The 13,465-nt window shown below is 36.5% G+C and overlaps 1 protein-coding gene and 1 non-coding gene across 2 annotated transcripts in view; both read left to right on the top strand.

Moving 5' to 3' along the window:
- PDE6D (phosphodiesterase 6D) overlaps positions 1-13,465 on the top strand; it is a 45,170-nt gene that overhangs the window by 26,344 nt on the left and 5,361 nt on the right. The gene's annotated exons all lie outside the window — the stretch shown is intronic.
- On the top strand, positions 8,295-8,401 carry LOC123617158 (U6 spliceosomal RNA). The gene has a single exon (XR_006725263.2). It is a non-coding gene; the product is annotated as a U6 spliceosomal RNA (small nuclear RNA).

Raw genomic sequence — 13,465 nt, 5'->3', positions numbered from 1 at the left:
ACATTGGTACAGTATTATTAACTACTCTTTTCACTGGGTTACATACCTTCTAGGATTACCTTGAGAGTCTATTTGGTGAATAACCATGCAAAACAGTTGTGGAACTAGCTGCTTTTCAGCTATCTTATTTACAGTCAGACTCAGCAATGTGTATTAAAAGAAGTGAGAAGTTGAGCAAAGAAACACATAAGCTAGTGACCTTCTTGTCAAAGCTAGCGCTACAGGATTTCCTTTTGTTCCTTCCTCTGACTGAGACTTTCATGTTCCCCAAGTAGCCAACCAAAAGTTTCATGGAATAGCAGATTACTCGTCCTATTTGGCATGTTCTAGCTTCAGTTTTACCCTGTTTCCAGGGGAGGAGCCAGGAGTCAAGTTAGGCAGGGGAGGGAATCCATAACCTCTGCTGTTGTTACAAGTCAAAAGCAAACCTTGTAGCCCTCCCCTGTGGCTTCTGACCGAAACAAAGGAAAATAACATGACAGGAACAAATTGACAGCAGCCACCTCTGCCAGCAGATGCTAATATAGCATAGAACTTCAGGTTCTCTTGGTCGAACTAAGTTAGTACTGCCCTGGAAGTTATTTCCCATATAGATAGATTGGCCTTGGCCCTTGCTTGAGGCAGTGTTGAAAGTGCATGCTTATTACAAGGTACTGCTCACGTGACAGTGATGCACTTCAGGTTCTTCAGCTTTAAAAAAAAAAAAAAAAGGAAAAAAAATTAACTTTATGAAGACATCAAAGGAATTTTTTTTAAAAGAGAGAGGTCTTGTGTGGTAGGGAAAGATATCACAGTGGTGTGACAAATTAAGTTCTGGCTTTTTAGGGGATTCAGATCAGAAATAAGATTATACCTAAATGGGGTATAATCTTTAGAAATTGTTATCTAATATGACTGGCATTCTCTCCTATCACAGTGAAGACTTGTCATGCATGTGCCTTGCCTTAAGAAATCACAGTAAACAGAAATTCACGTACAACTCTTAGATTGGGGCTTTAAACATTATTTCAGAAAATTTACTCCATTTATAAGATAACTCATTTGGTACCTTTAGAACAGTAAATTCTTACAGAGCTTTATAACCATTTGATTTACCAAAACAAAAAACAAAAAACCCTTCATTCTTACACAACTGTTAAATTGCTAAAATTAAATTCACCCATACAAAAAAGCAGTCTCTCTCTCTCTACTCTTATATTAAGGTATCTCACAGGAGCTTAGATGTGGTACCTTTTTCAAATAGTTAAATGTGTACATTCAAATGACCAGCAAGCAGATATACTCACTTATTTTTAAAAAGTAGCAAATCTCTAAAAATAGTATAAAATATAAGAGACTCTGCTATTTATTTATAATTATAATATCCCATTTTTAAATGATTCCTTTGTACTTGGTCAGATTTCAGGTGAATAGAGCTAATGATCTTTGGCTTTCTAGCATAGTTTTCAGAATCTGCCTGTTTTAACTTTGGTAGCATCCTTAAGAGATTCCATTTTCTGAAGTTTGTAATTCTAAACTGTCATTAAAATGGCAGGAAAGGATTATTTCTAGAATTTGATTATTTTTTTAGACTGAAAATAAGAATTAAGTCCTAGAACAATAAAAACTGTATAACAACTCTGATATCTATTAATAAGTGTCATGAAAAAGAGATAAATTTTATTCTACTTTATAAAGTAGAATAAAAATAAAACACTAATTAAGAAATTAGTCCCTTTTTCTGCATTAATTCAGACAATCCTAAAGTGAAAATCTTTCCTAAGAAATTGTACCCTGTGAAAAAACCAATATTGACTATCCTTATACAGCATACCCCAGACCTAACCATTTGTAAGCAATTTCTTCATTGTTAATCCTTCTTAGCCCTGTTACCCAAAAGAAAAATAAAATGTTTGCTAATTTCTTTGGGCACACTGGAAGGTTACTGATTGACATGACCAAAAGCCAGGAACTCACAGCCGAAGAGTTCCGTTTTCACTATCAGCTCATAGAGAGGAAACACCTCTACCCTGAAGAAGCCCATAATCAAATTAGGAAAACAGTAACTAGTACATAAAACGCCTGCTAAAAGCCTGTGAGAGTTCAGAATAAAGGGAACTGTAACGGGGAGCAAGTACTAGACAAAGTGGAAGACGAAATTGAGGAGGGGCCATTTGGCAAGTGGAAGCTCATTTCTAAATCTTGATTTGTTCAGAGATGTCAGATTATAGTGTCTCTTTTAGCCGAGAGGTACAAATGTGTGGCCTGGTAATTCTATCCCTCTATTTCAAGAAGCCACATACCACTGCCTTTAGTGAAGTGAAACCAGTGACACCAGAGTTGACATGGCAGAAGCTGCTGCAAAGATTAATCTGATCAAATTCAGTAGGTCCTACTGGAATCCTCTCCATCTTCAGAAGATCCTATATATTAGAATAGTGAGGGATCCAGACCTAGATCATCACTAAAGAGAAAAGCTTCCAAAGAAAGAAAGGAATTCAAGTGACCTAGGATACGAAGATTAGGCCTGTACTTTGGTTAATAATTAGGAAGTGATTTTTATCAGTTATTTGCGCTTTTTAAGTAATACACAAATTTAAAATTTTTCAAACAGTATATAAAGTTATACAGTGAAAACTAAGCACCTCCAATCAAAAATGTTTTGCAGTTTTGAAGCTGGACTATGTTTTACTTTAAAAAGTCAGATGAGGAATAAATTATATATTAAAAGAAAATGGGGAGCCTCTGCAGGCTTTAAGTGGAAAGAATAAGACAATGTCAGTAGAAGTGAAGATTTTTGGCAATTTGCAGGTTTGGTCAGAGAAAGAAGACTTCCTATGAAGAATTCTGGATTTTTTGTCATACTTGACCTTTCCCACTCTTAGATTGTAAAAAGATTCCCACATTTTCATTCAGTATTTTTCTCCTTCCTTTCTTCTTCCTTCTTTCCTTTTTTTCTTCCTTTCATTCTTTCTTTCTTTTTTAACTTTGATCTATCTGAAATACATTGTAATGGAAGGAGTGAGGTGGAGATTTAATTTAATTTTTCTTATGGCTCCCTTTATGTCCTAACACTATTCAGTAGTCCATCTTTTTTGCCACTCATTTAAAATGTCTCTATTAACATATACTAAATTCCATATGATTTTTTTCTATTCTCTTCCATTGTGAACTTCCCATTCTCTTCCATTGATCTGTCTAGTCATATCTAGCTCTACACGCTATTTTAAGTACTATAGCTTTGTAAGTTTTAATATGTGGAAGGATATATTTCTTGTTACTTGTTTCTTCTTACTCTTCAGAATTTTCTTGGTAATTCTCATACTTTCCATATGAATTTTAAAGTTTATCTGTTTATCTGTTTTTAAAAATCCTATAGTTACACTTATTTGGATTGTATTAAATTTACAAGTTGATTTATGGAGTACTATATCTTTTCTATCCAAAATTAGGGTATGCCTTTCCATTTACTTAATATTTCTTTTGTGTCCCTCAGTGGCATTTAAAGTTTTTTTCTTACAGTGACTACAACTTTCTTGATATGTTTCTTCGTAAGTATTAACTTTTTTTGTTGCTTTTGCTTATGAGATTTTAAAATTCCATCTTCTACTTTTTGTTAACATATAAGATATTTATTACCTTTTGCATATTAATTTTAGGTCAGACAGTCTTATTTATTTGTTTATGATTTACAGTAAGTTTTCTTTTGATTCTTTTGGGTTTTCCAGACATCTGATCGTATCACTTGCAAATAATGATAATTTTATTTTCTCTTTTCCAATTTTTATATTTCTTATTCCTTTCTCTTATAATTATATTGTCTAGTACTTCCAGAGTAAAGTAAACAATAATGATGCTGGAAGGTATCTCTGTCCTACTTCTGACTGTAAAGGGAATGCTTCTAATGTTTCCCCAGTAAGCATGAATCATGGCTTACTTTATACATAGCATCTTTATTTCTCCTTAACATTTCTTGACTCATTCTCTTCCCTGAATACAAAATGTTTCTTTTAATCTATTGTTTTTTTTTAACTGAAGTATAGTCATCAGTTCCTGATGTACAGCATAATGTTTTAGTCATACATGTACATACGTATATTCATTTTCATATTCTTTTTCGCTATAAGTTACTACAAGATATTGAACATAGTTCCCTGTGCTATAGAGTATAAACTTGTTGTTTATCTATTTTATGTATATATGTATATATTAGTATCTGCAAATCTCCAACTCCCAGTTTATCCCTTCTCACCCTCTTCACCCCCTGGTAACCATAAATTTGATTTCTATGTCTGTGAGTCTGTTTCTGTTTTGTAAATAAGTTTATTTGTGTCTTTTTTTAGAGTCCACATGTAAGTAATATCATATGGTATTTTTCTTTCTCTTTCTGTCTTACTTCACTTAGAAGTGACAATCTCCAGGTCCATTCATGTTGCAGAATAAAATGGCATTATTTTATTCTTTTTATGGCTGAGTAGAATTCCATTGTGTATATATATGTATACCACAACTTCTTTGTTAAAAATGTGTATTCCTCTTTCATCGCCTAATATTCACCATCAACTCTACATCATCCAAAGACCAAAAAACTCAGGATATATGAGAATGAGCGAACTAAAGGAGACCTGAACTGCTAATGGTTGACAAGATTAAAGGCTGTATTTTACTTGTGAATCACTTTCATGAGCAGTCTGCTTCGTCTAGAGTAGAAGCCAGTGACTGAAATCAGAATTGTCATTGGCTTGAGCAGCTTGGTGCTTATGGAAGTACAGAAGACTTAAGAGTTTTTCTGGGTGTTTTTACAAATAAGTTGTTTTTCATTTCATTAAGGAAAAAAATACGGTAATTTTAAAAGCTGTAATAGAAACAAGAGCAAATTTTAATCTTTGGAGAAAAGGGTAAGAGAGAGCACAAAGACTAAGGCAGTAGTCTTATCCTGATCATGGGGCGGCAGCAGGAATAGTGGAAGAAGCTTAAGCTTGAGAGTCTGACCAGCATTCCAAATCCTGAGCTGCTCCCTCTCAGCTGTGTAACTTTCCTTAGGGTACTTAACGACTCTGCTTTATTGCCTTTCTTAGTCCCATCACACAATGAGAAACTGCCATTCTTTGGAACAAGTTTTGCTGTACAGTGTTTATGGCATTATATGAAAAAGACAAAGGGTGTTTCCTTCTCTCAGTGATAGAAGTAAAGACTAGTCACACTTGATGTATTTTAGAGAGACTTTCTTGGAGTCATACGGTTGCCTTTGCCCTGTGATTGGTACATCTGGGGCAGTTATAGCCAGCCTCTGCCAATGATAATTACTGTGTCTTTGTTACTCCCGTTTTCCTCTGTCATGGTTGCCTCCACTGGGGTGTTCTAAGATAAACAAAGATTTCTTCCCACCTCCTTTTTTCAGCTTGTTTAGCGTGGCCTTGTGGTAATCGTAACACTTGATTAGGTCCACAAAAGGAGACTCAGCTCTCTTGATTTTGCTGGTTCCTCTCATGAGAGACTTCAAACAAGTGTCCAAACTGACCAGCGAGCATAGAGGTGCCTGGGGCAGTGAGTCACTGTGCCCAGATGAGAATGGGGGATAGGAAAGTGTGTGAAGAAGAAAGGGAGACTAGAGAGATGTTTGGGCCACAATGTAAAGAATTTTTTTTATGTTACCTTTTTTTTTTTTTAATTCTTTTATTGTAACTCTTTTTTCCTTAATGGAGGTACTGGGAATTGCACCCAGAACTTCGTGCATGCTAAGCACAAGCTCTACCACTGAGCTGTACCCTCCCCCCTTAGAATTTTAAATACTAAGCTAAGAAGTTAGGAAATTTTCTCTAAACAGTGACAATCTTTTGAAGGTTTTTGAAGAGGAAGTAATGGTATGATCCAGCTTGTATTTTAGGAATGTAACTCTAGTCACAGCATATTAGCTTGTAGAGTCTAGACAAGTGGTACTTAAACTTTATTACACATAAGAATTGCTTTTTAAAATGAGCATCCCCAGGCCTCACCTGAAGAGATTCTGATTGAATAGATCTGAGAGGAGGCCTTGGAGACAGCATTTTTAATAAGATCATCAAACCACACTTTGAAGAACAATGGACTAGAGATTAAAGGAGAGAAATTAGTTGGGAAGCTATTATATCAACAATATAAAGAAAAAATACCTTAAGAGAACTAGCTTAACAATATGTGCAAATAGAAGAAAAACTTATTTTCTAGTGATTTTTCTCAAAAAAAAAAATCCTACCTAACTCTTAATTTTAGTTAATACATATCAGTCCAGAGTTCTGTGTAAAATGTGAGTAAAGTAGAAAACCAGAAGGAATTAAAGTTAGATTTTTGAAATGCTAAAACTAAGGGAGCCATCCCTGCCTTTGTTTTCAAGTTAAGCTACTTAAACCCCTAAATACAATTTCTGCCCTCTATATATCTAATTTTTAATATATCCATATTTACAGGTATAAAAGTAGAATTAGGTCTTACCTTTATTCAACAAAGATGGGGAAGGAAATGCTGATTAACACATGAACAACACAAAGGACTACAACATATTTTCTAGGAATTAGAAGGTTTTGATAATGTTTGATAATAAAACCAGTCAAACATGAATTAATACACCTAAGCTTTCAATGACTTTTCCCTCATTGAAGACTATAGAGCATTTAAGATAATATGTGCTTTTATTAGAGAATTTGAAATAGCTAATAAGAAGTTACTTCCCTTTTTTTCGCTTTTTCTAACCCTGAATAATTATAATGTAATAATGTCCTACATTTGTATTATGTTTTACAATTTATACGCCATTTTTCTAGGCATTTCGTATAATCCTGTAATAACCTTAAGGCTTTGGTATTATCAGTGGTTGACAAACTAAAACTCAGGCAGGTTAAATGACTTATCTAAGATCACACAGCTGTTATGTGGCAGAAATTAGACCTAATCCAGGTTTTCTGCTCCAAACCAATTTTGTTTTCCCCTTTCAGCTTTTCCTTATGACTGTATACTAAGATACCCTGTGGTCTCTGTCTTCACCCCACAATCCAGATAAATCCCTGAGACTTGCAGGTGAACAAAAAATACTTAGTGTTGAAATAGTTTCATGTTGGAGATAAAAATTTAGATATCAGAGCACCTATCTGATTAAAAAAACCAACTGGACTGATATAAATAATTGGATTAAAAGATAAATAGGAGAAGAGACAAATCTCCACTGCATAATTCCAAATAATTCATATAGTTATTCTTCCTTTAAGGAGGTGGAGCGTAACTCCGCACCCCACCTTTAATTTGGGCTCTGTTCAGTGACTTCCTTCTAAGAGTAGAATATGGAAAGGTGGAGAAAAGACCATTTACGGTGGAGAAACCTGACAAACACTACCAAGTGATCAAGGTCAATATCAGCAGTGATAAGTCATGTTGATAGTATGTACCCTTGACATGATGTGATGAAAATGACACTTTACCTCAGTGGTCCTCTCCCCAAAACCCACAACTCCAGTCTAATCATGAGAAAAACCATCAGACAAACCCCAACTGATGGACACCCAGAAAATACCTGACCAGTGCTCCTCAACACTGTCAAGGTCATCAAAAACAAGGAAAGTCTGAGAAATTCTCACAGCCAGGAAGAGCTTCAGGAGACATGACAACTAAATGTAATATGGGATCCTGGATGAGATCTTAGGACAGAAAAAGGACATTACATTAAAACAAAGGAAATCGCAACAAACTGTAGACTTTAATTAATGATATCATATCAGTGTATACCATATCAGTTGGTTCATTAGTTGTGTCAAATGTAAGATGTTTATAATAAGGGAAAGTTGTGTGGGCTATATGAGAACTCTACTATTATATAGCTTTTCTGTAAATCTGAAACTATCCTAAAATTAAAAGTTTATTTAAAAAATAAAAGACTAGAATAACACCTGATAAGCCAATTCCCTTCGTGGTGAATTGCGATGAAGTGAAATATTATACATCTTCCATCCTTGGATTGGTATCAGAGTTAGAGTTAATATCATTAGAGAATTATCTCAGTATTAGTGTAAATTACCTAGCTTGAGTATGAACTGTTTTGAAGGAAATGAGTAAATAAGCTCTTTGAGTAAATAAGTTCTTTGTGTTTAAGTAGAGAAAACCCAGAAAGTTATCAGAATAATGCTCAAATATAAGGTGACCCTGAATATTAGGGAATCTCTTATCTTTTCAATGAAAAAAATATTTTTAAAAAGGGATGTGGATGGAATAGATAAATGTACGTTTTTACATACGTATTTAAGTCCATAATTTTAATAAAATATATGAATTTAGAAATATTATCCCCCATGCTCGCTTCAGCAGCACATATACTAAAATTGGAATGAGACAGAGAAGATTAGCCTGGCCCCTGCACAGGGATGTCACACAGATTCATGAAGCATTCCATATTTAAAAAAAGAAAAAAAAAGAAATATATCCCCCCCACTTGTCACTTTTTATGAAACAATATTGCCAAAATTTTTTATGTGCAACTTTGACGTCAATATTGGACACATAGTAGGTTGTCAACAAGTATTGAATAAATGATAGTTTGAAGTCAGATATATGGAAAGCCCTGGATCAGTCTGTGAGGATCCATTGAAGGCTTTTGACCATGAAAGTAATTCATAAAGGTGGAGTGGGATTTAACCTTTTCTCAGGGGAGATGAAGATGTCACAAATCATCTGCTTAAGGGAGGCCAGGGTGTGGCCAGGTGATGGCATGGGGACACAGAAGGAGCCCTGATTTAGGAGGTAGTCAGACCTGGATTCAGAAACTGCTGAAGACTGAGTGGTCCCAAGAGTCTCTGAGGAGGTGCCACTGAAGCCAGAACCTGAGGGTATGAAGAGTAAGGGCCAGAGCTCTCAGGTGGGCATCACAGGTAGAATGACTCTATTATGTCGGAGGCAGGGAAAGGAGCCCACTGTGACCAGAGCAGAGTGACTGGGGGACCTTGTAAACCATGGAAGGGACTCAATTTTTTTTTTAAGTACAAAGGAAAAATGGGCATTGACATCTAATTTACAGTTCTAAGAAACCACTTCCATGAGGAGAATGGATTGGAGGAAGAGGCAAGAATGGAAGCAAATAAAACCATCAGGAGGCTAGACTGGAGATGATAATGATTTAATAATATAATGATAATAACCAACACACCACTTACTAAATGCCCAGGCACAGTTCTAAACACTACATGAACCAGCTCATTTAAATGTGCTTTCCAGTTAGCACCCTCTTTCCTTCTCAAAAGTACCACAGTTTGGATGATACATTCCAGGAAACTGTGAATCAGCCAATTAACGTTTTCAGAGGGGTTTGATAGTTGGAGTGTTGTCTCCTCTCTACCCATCAATTTCAAACCATTCTATGAAAACCACTAACTAAGGCAACTCTATAATACAATATTAATTAAAGTAGGAAAAACTGGAATCTCATCTCTAAACTCCCTGAGCTTCTTCCTTTTTGTTCCCTTCTGTCCTGGCTCTTCTCTGGGTTCTGAGTTGTATGTGGGCATTTCTATTTGTCTCTTAATTCTCAGTGTATTTTTTTTTCCCACTCCCTGTGTCTCTCTTTCCCTGTTTGTGTGTGTTGTGTGTTTCTTTCCTCTTTCTCCTCTTTGTCTTCCCTACCCCGTCTCTCTACTCTCTTCCCTTCCCCTAATCTCCCTCATTCTTCCCTCCTCAACTGGCCAGTGAGGTACTAGCGTGTACAGTGGATCTGTTCTGTTTAATTTATAAAAATTGATGTTGCCTATTTCCATTTAAGACTGATTCAGACTCCCAAGAGCCAGTGTACTAGTTCCAAAATGCTTCTGTAGATGATTGTTACAAAGTATTTTAAATCTTTTTATCCCAGTTCCTGTATTCACATTGCTTGAGGAAATTTAGCTAGCACCCCACTTATCTAACTGGTTTCTTCCAATGCCACGCCTTCCGTTCCCACTCCACCACCACCTCTGGACTGCCTTCTCTACCTCAGGTCTCTCCTCAGCCCCTGCGCTGGGCAGCACCTAAATCATACCAGACCACATCTGTTCTTTAAAACAGAAGAGGACTTATTAAACCTTCCATGTTGAGCCAAGTGTCTGTCATTCTTCTATAATGTTTATCTTAGTTTTTCCCTCTGTTACTTTTCCTAAGGCTTGACACTTCACAAACTATTGCTGTTGCTCTGAAGCTTATTTTAAAGATGCTTTTACATATGAGAGTGCCGCTTTTATATGCCTGGTTCCAAATAAGGGACTACCAGGGACAGCTCTCTTCCGTGCTGAGGCTTCCCTTAGTAAAGGAGCATTCCTTTGTGCTCATCCTGCATATAAATCACCAGGGAGCTTTTAAATGAGAAAAGACCTGACTGACCCAGAAGGTGGTATTTATAAATAGTCCTCCAGCCCCCCTTCCTTAAAGCTTGTCCACCTAATCCTCTCCACTCTCAAGATTGGAAGTGATTTGACCTCTGAGTCTTAAAACTCAGGCTCTTTTTCTTTTAAAAATCTGGTTGGCAAAAGCTGTTAAAAATGTTTTCAGCCTGATGATGATCAGCCATCAGAGCTTGCCTTTCATTTCCAACATTTTTAGCCAAATATGCTTCCGCTTTTGAGGACCAGCTTTTCTCATTGTTATTATTTTGAGACACCTACCTCAATAATTTTTATTTCTTTTTACTGATAGGCTATTGTGGATTAGAATTTTTATGATTTAGAGAGCTGTTCCCAAATGACTGCATCTTTGTCATGAACTGAGAGCCTTCCTTTTCATCCCTAAAATCACAGAACTTGGAGGGGCTCTAAATAGCCTCCATCCCAACATCACTGGATGGAGCTTTGTTTGCATTTCTCTAATCTTGTATTATTTATTTAAGGCTAAAATCTCACAGGTTTTGTTAGGATTATGAAATGAAGCACATGATATAGACACTAATAGATAGTTTTCCAGATTAGGGTACATGCAGGAAATGTCTAATTGTTGAGCTGGCTAAAGACACTGTTTAATATATTTTCCAAAAAGGTAATTAAGTCCTTAATCTGATTATTTATAAAGAGAAGAGATGCTTGTGTTAGGGAAATAAACCATATATTTTTAGCAGCTTCTCCTCTTTGCTATAAAATGGAGGAAACTTACATTCACTATCCATTAACTATCAGAGAGAATACTCTAATTTAAGGCTTTTTTCTTTTTATCCACTAATAGATTGAAGAGTAAGTCCTGGTCCCAGGCTTTTTACTTGCTGACCTGGGCCAGGGGCAGTAATACTTTTTCTGAAAGGTGCTAGATCTGATCCATCTGTTGCTTTGTGAGGAGAGCCACTTCTCAAAGGCTTTCCTTGCAGTAGACTTACTAGAATGTCCTACTTGCATGTGAGTCTGGAACTTTAGAAGTAATTTTAGCTTTGTTGTTTAAGAAAGTCTGGTGTCTAGTGTGGCTGTATTGGTACATAAGAGACTATCTGTAGAAAAAGAATAAAAAACATGCACAGAGCAGGCTGAACAAGTACTGTGTCTTCTGAAACCCTTGGGCTTAAATGTCTAAGGCAGCTCTGTTCAGATCCAAGCTCAGAGTGGACTTGATAGAGCAGTAGTACTTACTATTTTATTTCTCTAGCTGGGGAAGCTTTCTCCTAATGTATATGGAGACTCTGGAATCGGTAAAAATGTGTGAGTAATTAGGATTATAAGACATGGCCTGAGCACATATGTATCCTTTTGACTTGCTTTTCAAGTTAGTGGTTAAAAAAAGAAAGTGGAGTTTAGAAATACAAAGCAAGAGAGAAAACCACATAGGTGCAAAAGAGCAGCAGTAGCAGCAAGATAATGAGCATACTAGGAGAGTTAGGATTACACACACTGAGAGGACAGTAACACAGCCAACACAACTTCAAAGCAATGGTGGGTTCAAGTCAGGGGACAGTGCACAAGCTGGTTGAGGGCACAGGATGCTTGGGGTACCCATCACATTCAAGGCACACTACTGGATAAGGATAACCATTGGTTATCTTTTGTGACTTTTCATATATAGCAGCAGAACTTTTGGAAAGAATCTCTCCAGAGGGTTAAATATAGTAACATTACATACATAATGATGCTAATCAAGCGTGTTGTTCAGGGTCCTTCACCATAAGCTGCCCAAACAATGGGAAGGGTTCTCAAAGGCTCTCTGGTGCTTTCAGAACTGACTGGCAGCTGGAGGACCAGGGCCTGCAGCAACAGCCACACTGCAGGAAAGGTCAGGTTGGCACTACCTGCTGCCCTACCCTGAAGAACTGCTGATTTTTCCTCAAATCCTTGTGTGACTACAGCTTCAGGGTCCCAAGTGTCCAAGCCTAGGTCAGGTGCTTGCCCACATCTGCACCTTGACCAGGAGAGAAGGATCTGGATCTTCTAGTTGTTACAGTGCAAAGCAGCCACTGCCTCCCGTGGGGCAAGGGAGGCCGCAGGGTAGGGGTTGGGAAGAGGGTTTGGTTGCTAAACAGCCAAAAAAAAAAAAAAAAAAGATAAAAAAAAGAAGAAAAAAATACACATGTAAACTGTATCAGCTATTTATCTGAAGCTCAGTTTCTTTTAACCATCTTTCTCAGGCTCAGCCTACATGCATGTACAACATTAATTTTCTTTTCCTTTAATGATTTGTCCATTGGTTTTAAAAATAAAAACAAAAAAAACTTAGGACTGTCTTTTTAAATTTAGTCTTTGTTGTTATGAAAGTTGTACATGTATATCTACCTGGTTTCTAGTGAAGAACAACATTCCATGTGTTCCTACTCCTGTTGTCTACTTCCCAGAGAAAACTATTTTCAATTTTTTCTAGTTGATTTATTTGGTGTTTATCTTGATATTTCTAAATAGCACACTGTGGTTATATAATGTTTCCATTTTAGGCATTATTTATCAGCTTCCCACGATGGAAATGAGTTTTGTCCTTTCTCAACACTTTATACCTGACCACACATACACTCTTCTCCTTCCTCCATCGTCCCAGGATAATTGTATTGGATCCATAGTCTGTGTTGTTATTATTACTGCATCAACACTGCAATGAAGCCTTGTAGTATACTGTGACTACTACTTTCCCCAGTACTACCTTTTATTTTTCCTTGATATTAGTAATTGTCTTTCTTTTTTATTCATTTGCCTAAATTTTCTGTACTTGTCATTAATTTGACCTCCAAATCTTCCCTACTTGAATAACTCCTCTTTCCATATAAACACATTAGATATTCTATGAATTTCATCTTTTTTACATTTAATCTTAAAATCCTTCCCTGAGTATTCTGACTTGCTCTTGTCTGGACTTTGGACCAGTAGCTCTCCAGTCCTGCTAAGGAACTATTGTCTTGGGGTCTCCTTCACCATCACTCTGAGGACCCTCTTACTTGTCTCCTGTTTTAGATCCCTTGCTTCCTGGCTCTGATGTCATCCTCTTCCTTGGTCTTCCCTGTTGTTTTTTAAGGAGCGTATTACCATTAGTTTCTTGAGAAAGT

The sequence above is a fragment of the Camelus bactrianus genome, chromosome 5 (assembly GCF_048773025.1).
Source record: "Camelus bactrianus isolate YW-2024 breed Bactrian camel chromosome 5, ASM4877302v1, whole genome shotgun sequence".
Classification (NCBI taxonomy): Eukaryota; Metazoa; Chordata; class Mammalia; order Artiodactyla; family Camelidae; genus Camelus; species Camelus bactrianus.
This window is presented reverse-complemented; position numbering and strand designations above follow the sequence as displayed.